Source organism: Lissotriton helveticus, chromosome 3_2 (genome assembly GCF_964261635.1).
Source record: "Lissotriton helveticus chromosome 3_2, aLisHel1.1, whole genome shotgun sequence".
NCBI classification, from domain to species: Eukaryota; Metazoa; Chordata; class Amphibia; order Caudata; family Salamandridae; genus Lissotriton; species Lissotriton helveticus.
In genome coordinates, this window is record NC_136062.1 from 240088427 (window position 1) to 240102410 (window position 13984).

Below are 13984 nucleotides of genomic sequence, written 5' to 3' on the forward strand. Positions count from 1 at the left end.
TCTATATTTTGTTTTTGTGATGATTGCTGCGTGCTGCAGCACAGGTCGCAGTACAAAAACTTCCTGCCCAACACCATCTCAGATTCGTGAACCGACCGACTCGCGGTTACGATGCAACCAAATTGTTCGGTCGGAGTCCCATTGTTCCCTATGGAAGCCCGTGTCTGCCCAACAACACAGGCTTCTATGGGAAAATGGTGTGTGTGTGTAAAACCCTGCACTGTGTCAGCATCATGGTGCCTGCCACACAGTGCAGGGTTTTACGGGGGGGTCCCAGAGGCCTCAGGATGAAGGGGACATGCTAGGGCCCCCAAAGACATTTTCCGACAGTATTTTTGTGTCGGACAGGCCGACTCAGAAAGGCTGTTGGAAATCGACATAGTAATCGGGCAGTCAGAAACGCTGTTTGTAGAGGCGCATGATGCGGTTCAGACCGGCACCTATACTCTGAGTGCCAGTTGGAACCGATTCGGTAAAATCGCGCGGTTTACTTTCCGACCGCGAACATCAGAATCGTTCGGGTGGATTGTAAACCGACCGAGTCGGTCGGATGGGTTCCGACGCAGTCTAGGAGAGTCAGACTGATGGGCGCAGGCTTTCCACCTCACATCGTAATGAATTCCTCAATATATAAATATTAGTTGCATAATTTAGATAATTAATTATCAATTAATCTATTAATATTGTTGTTTAAAAGAAAAGAAAAATATTTAAAAAAAAGAAAAATAATATTGTTATTTTACTAATAATAAATTAATTGTATTTAATAACTTGCCACTCTTTACCGCTATAAATGCAACAACTCACATCTAATACATACCGTAAACAATCTCTTAATTAATATTTTTACATAATTAATTATCATTAAATTCATTATTATAAATTAACATTATTTATTAATTAATATAATTGATTCCCTACACACTTTACCCATGTGGCAGGCACCCTGAGTTGCAGGGAGGAACACAGACTCACATTCCTCTATGGGAGCTTATGTTACGGCGGGTTTAAGGCCGTAACACGAGCTCCCATAGGGGAAGGGGAGTATGAGACCGAACAGTGTTCGTCGCATCGTGATTAGGCGGACCCCTATAATACTCACAACACGCTAAAAAACTAACAATCACAAAAAATTATAATTAAATATCATTATTTTACTTCCCACTCTGTAGACCTAGATCCCCACAACCCACTACAATACTGAAAATAACAAAAAAATTACATTAAAATTAAAAACGGCAAAAAATGTAAAAACAATATTAAAAAAAACAATGTTTATACAAACAATTTATAACATATACAATTAAAATATATACTAAAGTTCATACAAATTATTAAAGCACAATATTTTTGTAAACAATAATAAGGATTTCGATATTGTTAATATCGATAGTACCTACTTTGAAGTCCATATTGTTGACAGCGATATTCTTGCAATTTGTACACGATATTTCGGTACGATGATATTTTTGATGCAATATTTTGGCTGAATACCACTCAGATCACTACAGTCTAATTTGCTAGCGACACATCAGTTAAATACACCTGTCAATACAACAAGCCTGGTCATCTGTGTAGTTGCGGGTGCCACTGGTTTTACCTATGACACCTTTAATGAAGATGAAAAAATGCCTATTGCATATAAATTACATTTATATTCCAGTGCAAAAATGCATTTGCATCCACTGAAAAAATACTTACTGCAGTGCAAATGGCTATACTTAAAGAGTGACCTTGCCCAAGGGAAACACATTATTGTTTTGACTCCCATTCCAGCCTCAGAGGCTGTTACTAAAGCAAGCATTCCTAATGCTAAAGCTCTCCATACCAGATGGATTCAATGGGCAACACCCTTAACAGATGTTGATGTAGACTTTGTCTTTGACCCGTCTTTACAGACAGAATTTCTTCAATATGAGCATGCTTACCCCATGCCCACAAATATTTTGCCTTTTTGAGCAGAATAAATATATTGTTTATACTGATGTTTCAATTCAAACTCCTATAAATACCAAGCACCATAGGCACTTAGGACCTCATTATGACGGCGATCAGACTTAACCCCAACCACCATCATATCGGAGGTGGGACCACCCGACTTGCTGTCGGCGATCCCATCAATGAGATTACAATGCAACCGCAACCAAGGGGGTCTCATGTCTATATTTTGTTTTTGTGATGATTGCTGCGTGCTGCAGCACAGGTCGCAGTACAAAAACTTCCTGCCCAACACCATCTCAGATTCGTGAACCGACCGACTCGCGGTTACGATGCAACCAAATTGTTCGGTCAGAGTCCCATTGTTCCCTATGGAAGCCCGTGTCTGCCCAACAACACAGGCTTCTATGGGAAAATGGTGTGTGTGTGTAAAACCCTGCACTGTGTCAGCATCATGGTGCCTGCCACACAGTGCAGGGTTTTACGGGGGGTCCCAGAGGCCTCAGGATGAAGGGGACATGCTAGGGCCCCCAAAGACATTTTCCGACAGTATTTTTGTGTCGGACAGGCCGACTCAGAAAGGCTGTTGGAAATCGACATAGTAATCGGGCAGTCAGAAACACTGTTTGTAGAGGCGCATGATGCGGTTCAGACCGGCACCTATACTCTGAGTGCCAGTCGGAACCGATTCGGAAAAACCGCGCGGTTTACTTTCCGACCGCGAACATCAGAATCGTTCGGGTGGATTGTAAACCGACCGAGTCGGTCGGATGGGTTCCGACGCAGTCTAGGAGAGTCAGACTGATGGGCGCAGGCTTTCCACCTGACATCGTAATGAATTCCTCAATATATAAATATTAGTTGCAGAATTTAGATCATTAATTATCAATTAATCTATTAATATTGTTGTTTAAAAGAAAAGAAAAATATTTAAAAAAAAGAAAAATAATATTGTTATTTTACTAATAATAAATTAATTGTATTTAATAACTTGCCACTCTTTACCGCTACAAATGCAACAACTCACATCTAATACATACCGTAAACAATCTCTTAATTAATATTTTTACATAATTAATTATCATTAAATTCATTATATAAATTAAAATTATTTATTAATTAATATAATTGATTCCCTACACACTTTACCCATGTGGCAGGCACCCTGAGTTGCAGGGAGGAACACAGACTCACATTCCTCTATGGGAGCTTATGTTACGGCGGGTTTAAGGCCGTAACACGAGCTCCCATAGGGGAAGGGGAGTATGAGACCGAACAGTGTTCGTCGCATCGTGATTAGGCGGACCCCTATAAAGCTCACAACACGTTAAAAAACTAACAATCACAAAAAATTATAATTAAATATCATTATTTTACTTCCCACTCTGTACACCTAGATCCCCACAACCCACTACAATACTGAAAATAACAAAAAAATTACATTAAAATTAAAAACGGCAAAAAATGTAAAAACAATATTAAAAAAACAATGTTTATACAAACAATTTATAACATATACAATTAAAATATATACTAAAGTTCATACAAATTATTAAAGCACAATATTTTTGTAAACAATAATAAGGATTTCGATATTGTTAAAATCGATAGTACCTACTTTGAAGTCCATATTGTTGACAGCGATATTCTTGCAATTTGTACACGATATTTCTATATAATGATATTTTTGATGCAATATTTTGGCTGAATACCACTCAGATCACTACAGTCTAATTTGCTAGCGACACATCAGTTACATACACCTGTCAATACAACAAGCCTAGTCATCTGTGTAGTTGCGGGTGCCACTGATTTTATCTATGACACCTTTAATGAAGGTGAAACAATGCCTATTGCTTATAAATTGCATTTATATTCCAGTGCAAAAATGCATTTTGCATCCACTGAAAAAATACTGACTGCAGTGCAAATGGCTATACTGAAAGAGTTACCTTGCCCAAGGGAAACACATTGTTGTTGTGACTCCCATTCCAGCCTCAGAGGCTGTTACTGAAGCAAGCATTCCTAATGCTAAAGCTGTCCATACCAGATGGATTCAATGGGCAACACCCTAACAACTGTTGATGTAGACTTCGTCTTTGACCCCTCTTTACAGACAGAATTTCTTCAATATGAGTATGCTTATCCCATGCCCACGAATATTTTGCCTTTTTGAGCAGAATAAATATATTGTGTATACTGTTTCAATTCAAACTGCTATAAATACCAAGCACCAATATTCAGCGGCATGCACCACTGTTTTTGGTGTAATGTTGGGCTGAAAATTCCAACAACAGAAAATAAGCACTTAGGGCCTCATTATAATGGCGATCAGACTTACGTCCGGCCACCATCATATCGGAGATGGGACCACCCAACTTGCTGTCGGCGGTCCCACCAATGAGATTACAATGCAACTGCAACCAAGGGGGTCTCAATGTCAATATTTTGTTTTTGTGGTGAGTGCTGCGTGCTGCAGCACACGGCACAGAACAAAATATAGACAAAGCAAATATCCCTGCACTACGTGGCAGGCACTGTGCAGGGATAGGTAGGGGGGCACCACCCAAAACAGAGAGTGAGGGGGGAAGGAGGGCCTGCTACGGGCCCTCAATGTCGCTTTCTGCCAGCCTTTTCATTGCAGATTAACAGTCATGAAACAGCTGGTGGGGAGGAACATCATAATCCCTATGGCAGTGCTTGGCAGCACCGCCACCATTGTGGGGATTTTGGCTCCCTCTGATTCACTGGTGGACTCAAGAAACCCGTTGCATGCGTGGCGGTTGGTCTTTCCGACCGCCAACCACCCACCCACCCACCCACCCACCATTGTAATATGGCAGGCAGTGAACATGGTTACGATGGCGGGGGAGAACTGCCACGGACAGGCTGTCGGTCTGACGTCATCGTAATCAGTTCTATAGTCCTCAGGAGACTGTATTGCACAGTTAGCTGAACTAAAAGCCTTGTTCCTTGCCCTGAAAAATAAGGATCACAAATTTCTCACACTTTTCTTTTTTTTTTTAAATCTGTTTATTAGTTTTCCACCACAATCAACTTACATATCGTTCAAAGCCATTAATGCATGCACTTTCAACAGTACACTGGCAGTAATAAATCAGAATCCATGCGATAACGCAACCAGCATATTAGGTCAGGATGAATAATGTCCAAACGTTGTGTAAGAACTAAGTAGGCCCAATATGCTCTTGCTAGCATCAGAATACACAACTACATTGTAATTATGGATGTGCTGCATGGCCACATAGTAATAAGTCAAACTATCCCACCCCCCACATCCCACCCGCGACCCACCCACTCTCACCAGTGTGTCAAACTCTACAGCATAACATATCACAATAACCCATTGGGACAATACTAATTATACATGGCACCGTTCCTATGGCAGTGCACAAAAAATATGGTATAGTACGGGGGAAAAACACACTCACGCACACCCAGGTCTGACCATTGACTCACTCATTCACGAGGCTACATTTTCTACCTGTTCTCTTGATTCTGAACCGGAGTCTGCATCAACCGTCTTACGGTCTGTGACCAGGCCCTCCCACGCCCGTGCTGCTTCCAGTGCCCTATCGTTGTGGGACCTCTGGGCCTGTTGTAGGCGAACCATGCTCTCACTCCCCGCCCATGTAAGCAATGCCGCTCTCCACCTGGCGAAACTGGGCCCCCCGGCTGCCTTCCAAAGGGTCGAGATCTCCCTTTTGGCCAGCATCAAACCCAGATCCAGAAATTTACTAGTTATTTTTGTCTTGCTAGTGTGGGGGAACCAATGCAATAAGCAGGTACCTTTGTCTGGAGTAATCTGCCGCTCCGTACATCACACAGTAGTGCCACTACTTCCTCCCAGGATGTGCCTAAGTGCGGGCAATCCCATAACATATGCAACAGGCCTGCACCCACTAACTTGCAGCGAGGGCACTGTGCTGTATCCACAGGAAATACTGATTAATCTTCGCCGTGATGAGATTTGCCCTGTGCAGTATGAAGAAGTGAACTAGTTGGAATCTGGCATTTCTAGTGCTCTTCCATGCCCTCTTAACTATCTGTGACCAGGCTGAGTCCGGTATGTCTTTATCCATATCCGTCCCCTATTTATCATGGATCTTCCGCAGTGGCGATAAGCCCTCCCCAAGCATACGTTGATATAAGCAGGTGACGGCTTCATAGGTCCCCGCAGCCATTACCACATATTGGCATGCAGAGCTCACCGGCGGTTCCGACAGGCCTCCTCCCCAGTGCTTTTGAATAGCAGCCACCAGGGCCGTGTGAATTAAATAGTGGCCCCGCGGGAGCCCAAATCTCTCTTGCAGTTCACCATAGGGTATTAAGGCGCCCTCCTCATATAGGTCTCCTACTACCTGTAGTCCAAGCGACTCCCACTCCGCCAGTGCTGACCAGTCTCCACCATGTGGGAGAGCAGTACACATACCTAAGGGTATCTCCGGGGCGTAAGGCCGCTGTACCCCAACTCTACAATGGTATAGTCTCAGGTACAGCGTGCGTTCCTCAATGGATAATGAATCCATAAAAAGTTTTTGCTGGAGTACAACAAACTACAACACGTGTCGGGGTATGTCCGGTTCGATTGCCCATTCAGGACCTCTGAATTCCAGCGCCACCGCTTGGGTGAGTCCCTGGAACTGTGCCGCCAAGTAATACAACTCAAATTCGGGGACTGCAAGTCCCCCTTCCGCTCTTAGGCGTACTAGTGTATCTAGCCCTACTCTCCGTCTCCCATTCCCCCAGATGAAGCCACCAACCATAGACCGGAGTTGCCGGATATAAGCAGCAGGAACCCACACTGATAAGGTTCGAAAATAATAGAGCAACCGTGGAAGCGCCACCATTTTCAAAAGGGCCACACGACCTGCCACTGAAAGTGGCAAGGTTCCCCAAAACTGCATGCTGCTTTTAAGACCCCACATCGCCCTACCAATGTTACCGTCCAGTAAATCATCCTGACCATGATAGATATGCGTCCCCAGGTAGGGAAGACAGTGGGGTTGCCACTTAATGTCCCGCGCAAGTGAGGGCGAGTCGCATGTTGGATCAACCGGAAAAACACAAATCTTAGCCCAGTTTACTCTGAGTCCGGAAATTTCCCCAAACCTGTGAAGCAATGCACGGGCCCCTTCCAGGGCAACCCCTGCGTTCCTTAAGAACATCAAGAGATCATCTGCATATAGGGAGATAAAGTGCATGTTACCACGGAGCCGCAGGCCCTGGTATGCTCTCCCCAACCTGGCACGAATAGCCAATGGCTCTATGGCCAGGGCAAATAACAGCGGGAACAGCGGGCATCCCTGCCGAGTCCCTCGCCCCACTGGATACGAGGAAGAGATAACCGCTCCGAACTTCACCCTGGCGATCGCCGAAGAATATAATATATATAACCCTCCCCGAGTCCAAAGGCTCTCGTAATAAAAAACAAATAAGGCCACTCCAAGCTATCAAATGCTTTTGCAATATCCACGGAAAGGATTACCGCCAGTCTTTCCTCACCATGATCCGCACCTAGAATTCGCAGCAAGCCGCGTACATTACCTGCAGTATTGCGGGTAAGAATAAAACCGGCCTGATCAGGATGAATCAAACGCACCATAACGCAACTCATCCCGGAAGGCCAGGTCCTCCAACATCTCTGGACGTAGTCGCCAGGACTGCACGGCCGGGCTCTCCAGGGCCCAGAAAAAGTTCACCAAAAGCAGGTTATGATCTGAGATGGTGCGCGATAAGTTTTCACTATGAGCTACCATAGTAGCGAGTCCAGCACTACATAGGAGCTCATCAAGTCGCACATGAAAATCATGCAAGGCTGAGAAATAGGAATAATCCCGTTCTCCAGGGTGTTGCGCACGCCACACGTCTGTGAGTCCCCAGCTATCCTGCCACTGACGTCTGACCTTTGATAACTTATGTATCGGGGCATCAAGCAATGGGGGGTGTGAACGATCCATGGTCACATCTGCTATAGAGTTAAAGTCCCCTTCCAACTGTACCGGGTTTGTGAAGTATCCAGCCAGTGTTTCAGACATTCGAGCAAAAAAAGTCGCCTATTCCACATTAGGGGCGTACATACTAGGGTCACATCCCGCCCGTGAAGGCGTCCTGCGACCACCACATACCAGCCCTCAGGGTCTGCCAATTGCTCAGTCAACTGCGTGCCCCTACGTACCAGATAGGAATGAGCCTTGTATCTCCGCTGCATAGAGTGTAACCCCCATACGTTCCAAGTCATACATTTTACATCAGGCAATGGGCCCATAGTCGAACTGTAAAAGCATCATAAAATGCCAAACCCTCCAAGACACGCCGGTGAGTACCATTCCCAAAAAAAAGTCGCCTATTCCACATTAGGGGCGTACATACTAGGGTCACATCCCGCCCGTGAAGGCGTCCTGCGACCACCACATACCAGCCCTCAGGGTCTGCCAATTGCTCAGTCAACTGCGTGCCCCTACGTACCAGATAGGAATGAGCCTTGTATCTCCGCTGCATAGAGTGTAACCCCCATACGTTCCAAGTCATACATTTTACATCAGGCAATGGGCCCATAGTCGAACTGTAAAAGCATCATAAAATGCCAAACCCTCCAAGACACGCCGGTGAGTACCATTCCCAAACCAATCTTCCCAACATCCGCAACAGCCCCAATCCCACCCCTAGCATTGCCCGCCCCCCCAGAACAGGCACCAACATAGTGAATCCTATCCAAACTAACCCTAACAAACCCCCTCAAAATAATATTAAAGGCGTACTAACTGGGAACCATCCGGTGGGGGTGGGGTAGAGCTGAACAGAACAAAAACAGCCCGCCAGCCCATCTAACACCAACCCCAAATAAGGTCCAGGCCTCAGCTATGAGGGCGATAGCGCCCCCCAATGGCTAAAGTAAAAGCATTTCAACAATCAGGCATTCCCACTGGCCACCAAGAGTCCTGAAATCCCAGTCAATATCAGCTTGGTGTCCGACGAGCTGCGCCTCACCTAGTGACCGCTCCCTCAGGCAAAAAAAAAAAGATTCTACCTTACATGTCATGGAGCGTCCATCATGTCATCTGCGGAACCCAGTGTCACCTTAGGAAGAATCTGGCTGCCAGACTCAGACAGCTCAGCTTCCAACTCATCCGCTCCTTTCTCCGAACCCGAGGACGCCGTCGGTGTGGATGGCCCAGCTCCAGCAATGTCTGCAACAGCCTGTAGTGTCGCCAACCACTCCGCCTCTGTCTGAGACACAGAAGGGCCACCTGGGACCGATTGTTGTTTCTTAGCTCGGCGAGGCCGACGAGTCCGCTGCTCCATTGTCGGACCACACGAGGGTAGGCCAGCCGTTCTCTTACCAGCTCGATAGTCCTCCAGCCATGCCCAGGCCTCCTCCGGGCTATTACCAAAGTGTGTTTTACCATCCAGCACGATCCACAACCGGGCAGGGAACATCAAAGAATATTGTATGCCTTCATCTCTGAGCGCACGTTTGACCGCCAAAAAGGATGTCCTGGCCCTTTGTACCTCAAGTGTATAATCTAGGAATAATGTGACTTTGCTATTGTCCACCATGTAGGGGCCCGAGGTCCTGGACTCATGAAGGAGCAATCCCGATCTCTGTAGTGCAGGAGACGTGCCACTGCCGGCCGAGGCGGGCGTCCAGGATCCGGTGGGCTCGCCGGCACTTTGTGGGCCCTTTCCAGGGTATAGAACTGCGACAAACCTTCTGGTGCAACCACGTCCCGAATCCAGCGCTCCAAGTAGGCCACCATATCAGTCCCCTCAATGCGTTCCGGCAGGCCCACTACACGAACGTTGGTTCTTCTATTGCGGCCTTCCGCATCGTCAGCTCGCTTTTCGAGGGTCTGCAGTCGGAATAGAACTTCACCCATTTGGGCATCCAGTTTACGCTGCCCAGGCTCTGTGTCGTCCAGCTTGACCTCCGTCTGCCGCACCCTGTCGGATAGTTTAGCATGATCTGCTTTCAAGAGCCCCAGCCCGGTCGCCACCTGTGCTATATCCTGTCGTAAGGTCGCTCTAGTGTCCGTTATAGCTTGTAGGATTTGCTCCACCTGGTGTTGTGGAAGTAATGCAGGAGGGGCAGCCAGCGGGTCTCGCCCTGCCTCAGATTCCGCTGTAGTCGAGAAGTCACCACCTTGCTTCCCCCGGGGCTTCCCCATGATCCAACTCCGCAGGTGCAGCACAGCTCAGGAGGGAGGGGCTCCCAGACCCAACCGAGGCAGGTCCGTTGCACTTCGTATAGCGAGGCGAGAATGGAATGAGCACAGCAATGACGTGCAAGCACCACCACGTAGCAGGAGTAGAGAGCGTTCACCGCCAGCAACAGTGCATCAGATGTGAGGTCCCCAATAATCAAGAGTTCAGGAGTCGCTTTTATCAAGAGGGTCACTGCCAACGACAAGGGTCCAGGCAGCAGTCCTCCAATGAGTCCTGCAAGCTGACCGCCCGTTATGACCAACCTGCCTTATCCCTATGCGACACATGCCAGTTGCGTTCAATACACCCGCCAGAATGATAGAGTGCTCCAGGAGAAGGGCGCCCAACTGGAGTGGTAACTGGGTATTCCAACAGATAGGCCTGTACTTCACCGCACAGCTCAGACCCCTCCGTTGCACAATTGCTCAGAAGCGTTCCAGGACAGGTAGTGGGCACCTCCACCGGCCGAGCCACAGCAGGAGATCAAGGCCAGCAGTCCGCCTACACCCCTCGTGAGCTCCCGCTGCGCTCCTACCTCTGTCGCCAAAGGGGGGGGTCCCCAAAAGCTCAATGAGCAGCACCACAATATCACCACTGCCGACCCCTGTACAGGCAGCCCACGGCTCAGCTGTACCACCTCTGCTCAGCTCTGCACTGCTACTGCTGCCCTGCTCCATTCATCAGTCCCTCGGGAGCAGGCTTTCAGATACTCGCAGTTCAGGCCCCACGACTCTGCACGGCCCTCCCAAGCTGTCTGGGCTCGTCCGCATCCACCTCCGCCGTCATCACTGCCCCCCCAGCTCCGAACGGAGCCCCGCAGGGGGGGCCGCACCTTCACACTGCCATCTGTAAGCCCCAGGCGCAGCTCAGGCGTCACTCGCTCCCCCCCACTCAGCTTCAGCCGAGACTTCAGGGCTCGTCGTAGGTCTCCTGCACCGCGGGCACATATCTCCTCACTGCCCAGAGGGGGCCCGCTTCAGCCGTCTCCGGTCGGACTCTCCTGGGCCCTCCTATCCCTGCGCCCTTCGCTTAAGGCAGGCCGCTTCACCCGGTATGGACCTGCACCATCAGCGCAGCCACACGCAGGCCAGAGCTCACTCCTTTAGGCTCGGCTGCCCACACCCATCTCGGCAGCTGCTCCAGGGATTCCCCCGCTCCCGGGGGGCCTCCACCAACTCACTCTCCGCGGCTCTCTGCAGCCCTAAAATAAAGGGCCCCAGCAGCAGCCGGCAAGATCCCTCCAGGGCAGCCGCCGGTCCCGCGCCTCACCTCCGTTGAAGGGCCGCTGCCCGGCCGGCACCACCCCCGCAAGTCCGCTCGGCAAAGCCCAGCTCAGCGCACCATCACAGCTCTCACCACTCGGCTCGGCTCCGCTGAGGGTCCACACCCCACGGTCGGGGTCAGCAGATCCTCCGTCTCCCCCTGTAGTCCCCGAAGGTGGATCTGCTCTTCAATCAGCAGCACTCTGCCAGACTCTACTGCGGCATTGTCGCCAGCGCCGCCATTTTACATCAGCAGCCAGGTCCGCACTCGGAGCCGTCTCCGGGACTCTCAGGCACCCGGGAGGCGCCTCTCTGCACGGCGCGTGCAGGGGCAGCCCACGATACCCCACCGCTCAGCCAGGAAAAGGTCTGGGCGGCCCGAGCAGCCCTCAAAACAGGATAAATCGCGGGGTCGGTGTGGAGCTACAGACTCTTCCTCCATCGGCTCCGAATGGTGATCATCTGATTCCCAACCAAGACCACAGGCTAGCCTTAGAGATAGCTGTGCATGATAGTGTTAAAGCAATGCTACTGGTGGCATGGCTTATACAAACAGGCCAAAAAATATGTCATTTGTTATGAAATTTTTCAGCAAATTAAAACCTGGCACGTCCACCAGAGACACACCTGTTGATTTCCAACAAACCATTTGGCTGCAATTATTTGGGCCACTTTGGTCCTCTTAATTTTGATTTATATTTTTCCTACTTACATTTGATTCTTGCTCAAGGTTCCTCTGGGTGTGGCCACAACATTCGGCTAACACTTACACTATTATTAAAGATTTGCAAGTCTTTATCGTAACATATACATGCACTACGTTCCACTCAGACCAGAGCCCTGCTTTTGTTTCTAAGGCTTACAGGGATTCTATGGCTTCCCTTGTGTAGAGATACATTACTCATCTCCATATAGCCTGAGGCCAATTATGTTGTAGAGAGAGGATGAACCGTGAATTAAAGCAGTCCTTAACAGCTTGGGTATTAGCTACCGGATGTAGTTGGATCCACCGTCTATATGGGGTACAAAGAGCACTTGACAATCTGCCTAAAAGATCTCTAGGTGGCAGGACCCCATATCAGGTCCTTTTTGGTATCAAAATGTTTATTCCAGACCTTGATGGTCCAGACATCGTGGCAGTAGCCACACCCTTTGCCATAGATGATTCTTGTGTTGTCTTACAGGACTTACAAAACTTCCGCGAAGGCCAATGAAATAAGCAGTTGAAGACGTCTGTCTCTGCAGGAATCAAGGAGCAACCAGCACCTTCCAGCTGGACTCCACAAGCTGGGGATCTTATTCAAGAAAGGATTTTGTTAAGGAGGGGATTTGGCCCATCATACCGTGTGCCAGTGCTTGCTGGTTCTAAAGACAATTGATCGCATCAAGTTACAACATGTGGCTGATTCTAAAATGATAAAGAACAACGTGGACGGACCCACTCAGGAATACACATACAGGGATGACTAAATGTCATACACTGGACTGTAGAAAAAACAATGGGTTTTTAAGAAGAACCCTCACCCACCAACCTATAATGCCTGAATTACAGAGGAGCAGGTTGGTTTTTGTTGGGTGAAGGGGCGCTCAAAAGTGTGATTTATAAATGCCTATGGGTTCCCTCAAGGATCACTTTTATTCCTGGGATCCTACGGCATGGTTTAAAAACAATGCGGGAATATGATGAAGATATGATTGGTCTTCGTTATCCCCATTAAATGGTCGACATGTGTAAACCTTGACTAAAATTATGAGGTTTTCTTCAGGACCAAAAAGAGGTGAAGTGTGTCAAGAAGGTGTGTGGCCACTTGATTTTTTCAGCACACTCGCTAAGGTGTGCAGTGGTGTAGCCGTACTTACGGTTCCCACCATCTGGTTAGAATCTGGAAAAACAAAGCCCAACATGAAGGACATACAAAACATGTACATTAAAATGGAAGTGACAGCAACTGTGCAGTCACCTAGTCCGGTTTGTGATGCAGTGCTAACAACTATATTCGAGTGCAGACAGTGAGTCAGACTATGGATCCAATAAGAACAACATTTCACACATGGACATGCAAAATACACAGTGTATGCAAAATGCACACATCGTGGTTAGTGCAGGCATACATGTTTCATAGTGAAGGGGACCCTGTGATGGCCTCTGACCCGTGAGTGAGGGTGAAGCCCAAGTAGCAAGTAGCCGCCTGTTGCTACAGCTAGACTAAATGTAGAAGTGATATGCCACCTACATACGGCCTGATAGACCCAGAAGTACTGGTTGAGGCAAACAAAAGCCGAATTCGTGTGCATAAATGGCCAATGCATAAGTGGTAAGTGCACACTATAAATGGCAAAAGAAAATGATAAGAGAAAAAAGAGGAAGGTCTTACACCAGCTACATAAATTAGGTAGCTAATATGGATCCCAGAGGAGTCACACACTGCAGAGGGAAAATACATGGCAGAGGAAGAGACCACGAGTGTGGAAAAAGCGCTAGAGAAATGTGGGCCAGGTCTGCCTCAGCCCGTCCTGCTCCCAAAGAAAGAGACTTACTTCGTCAAGGCTATCTGTCC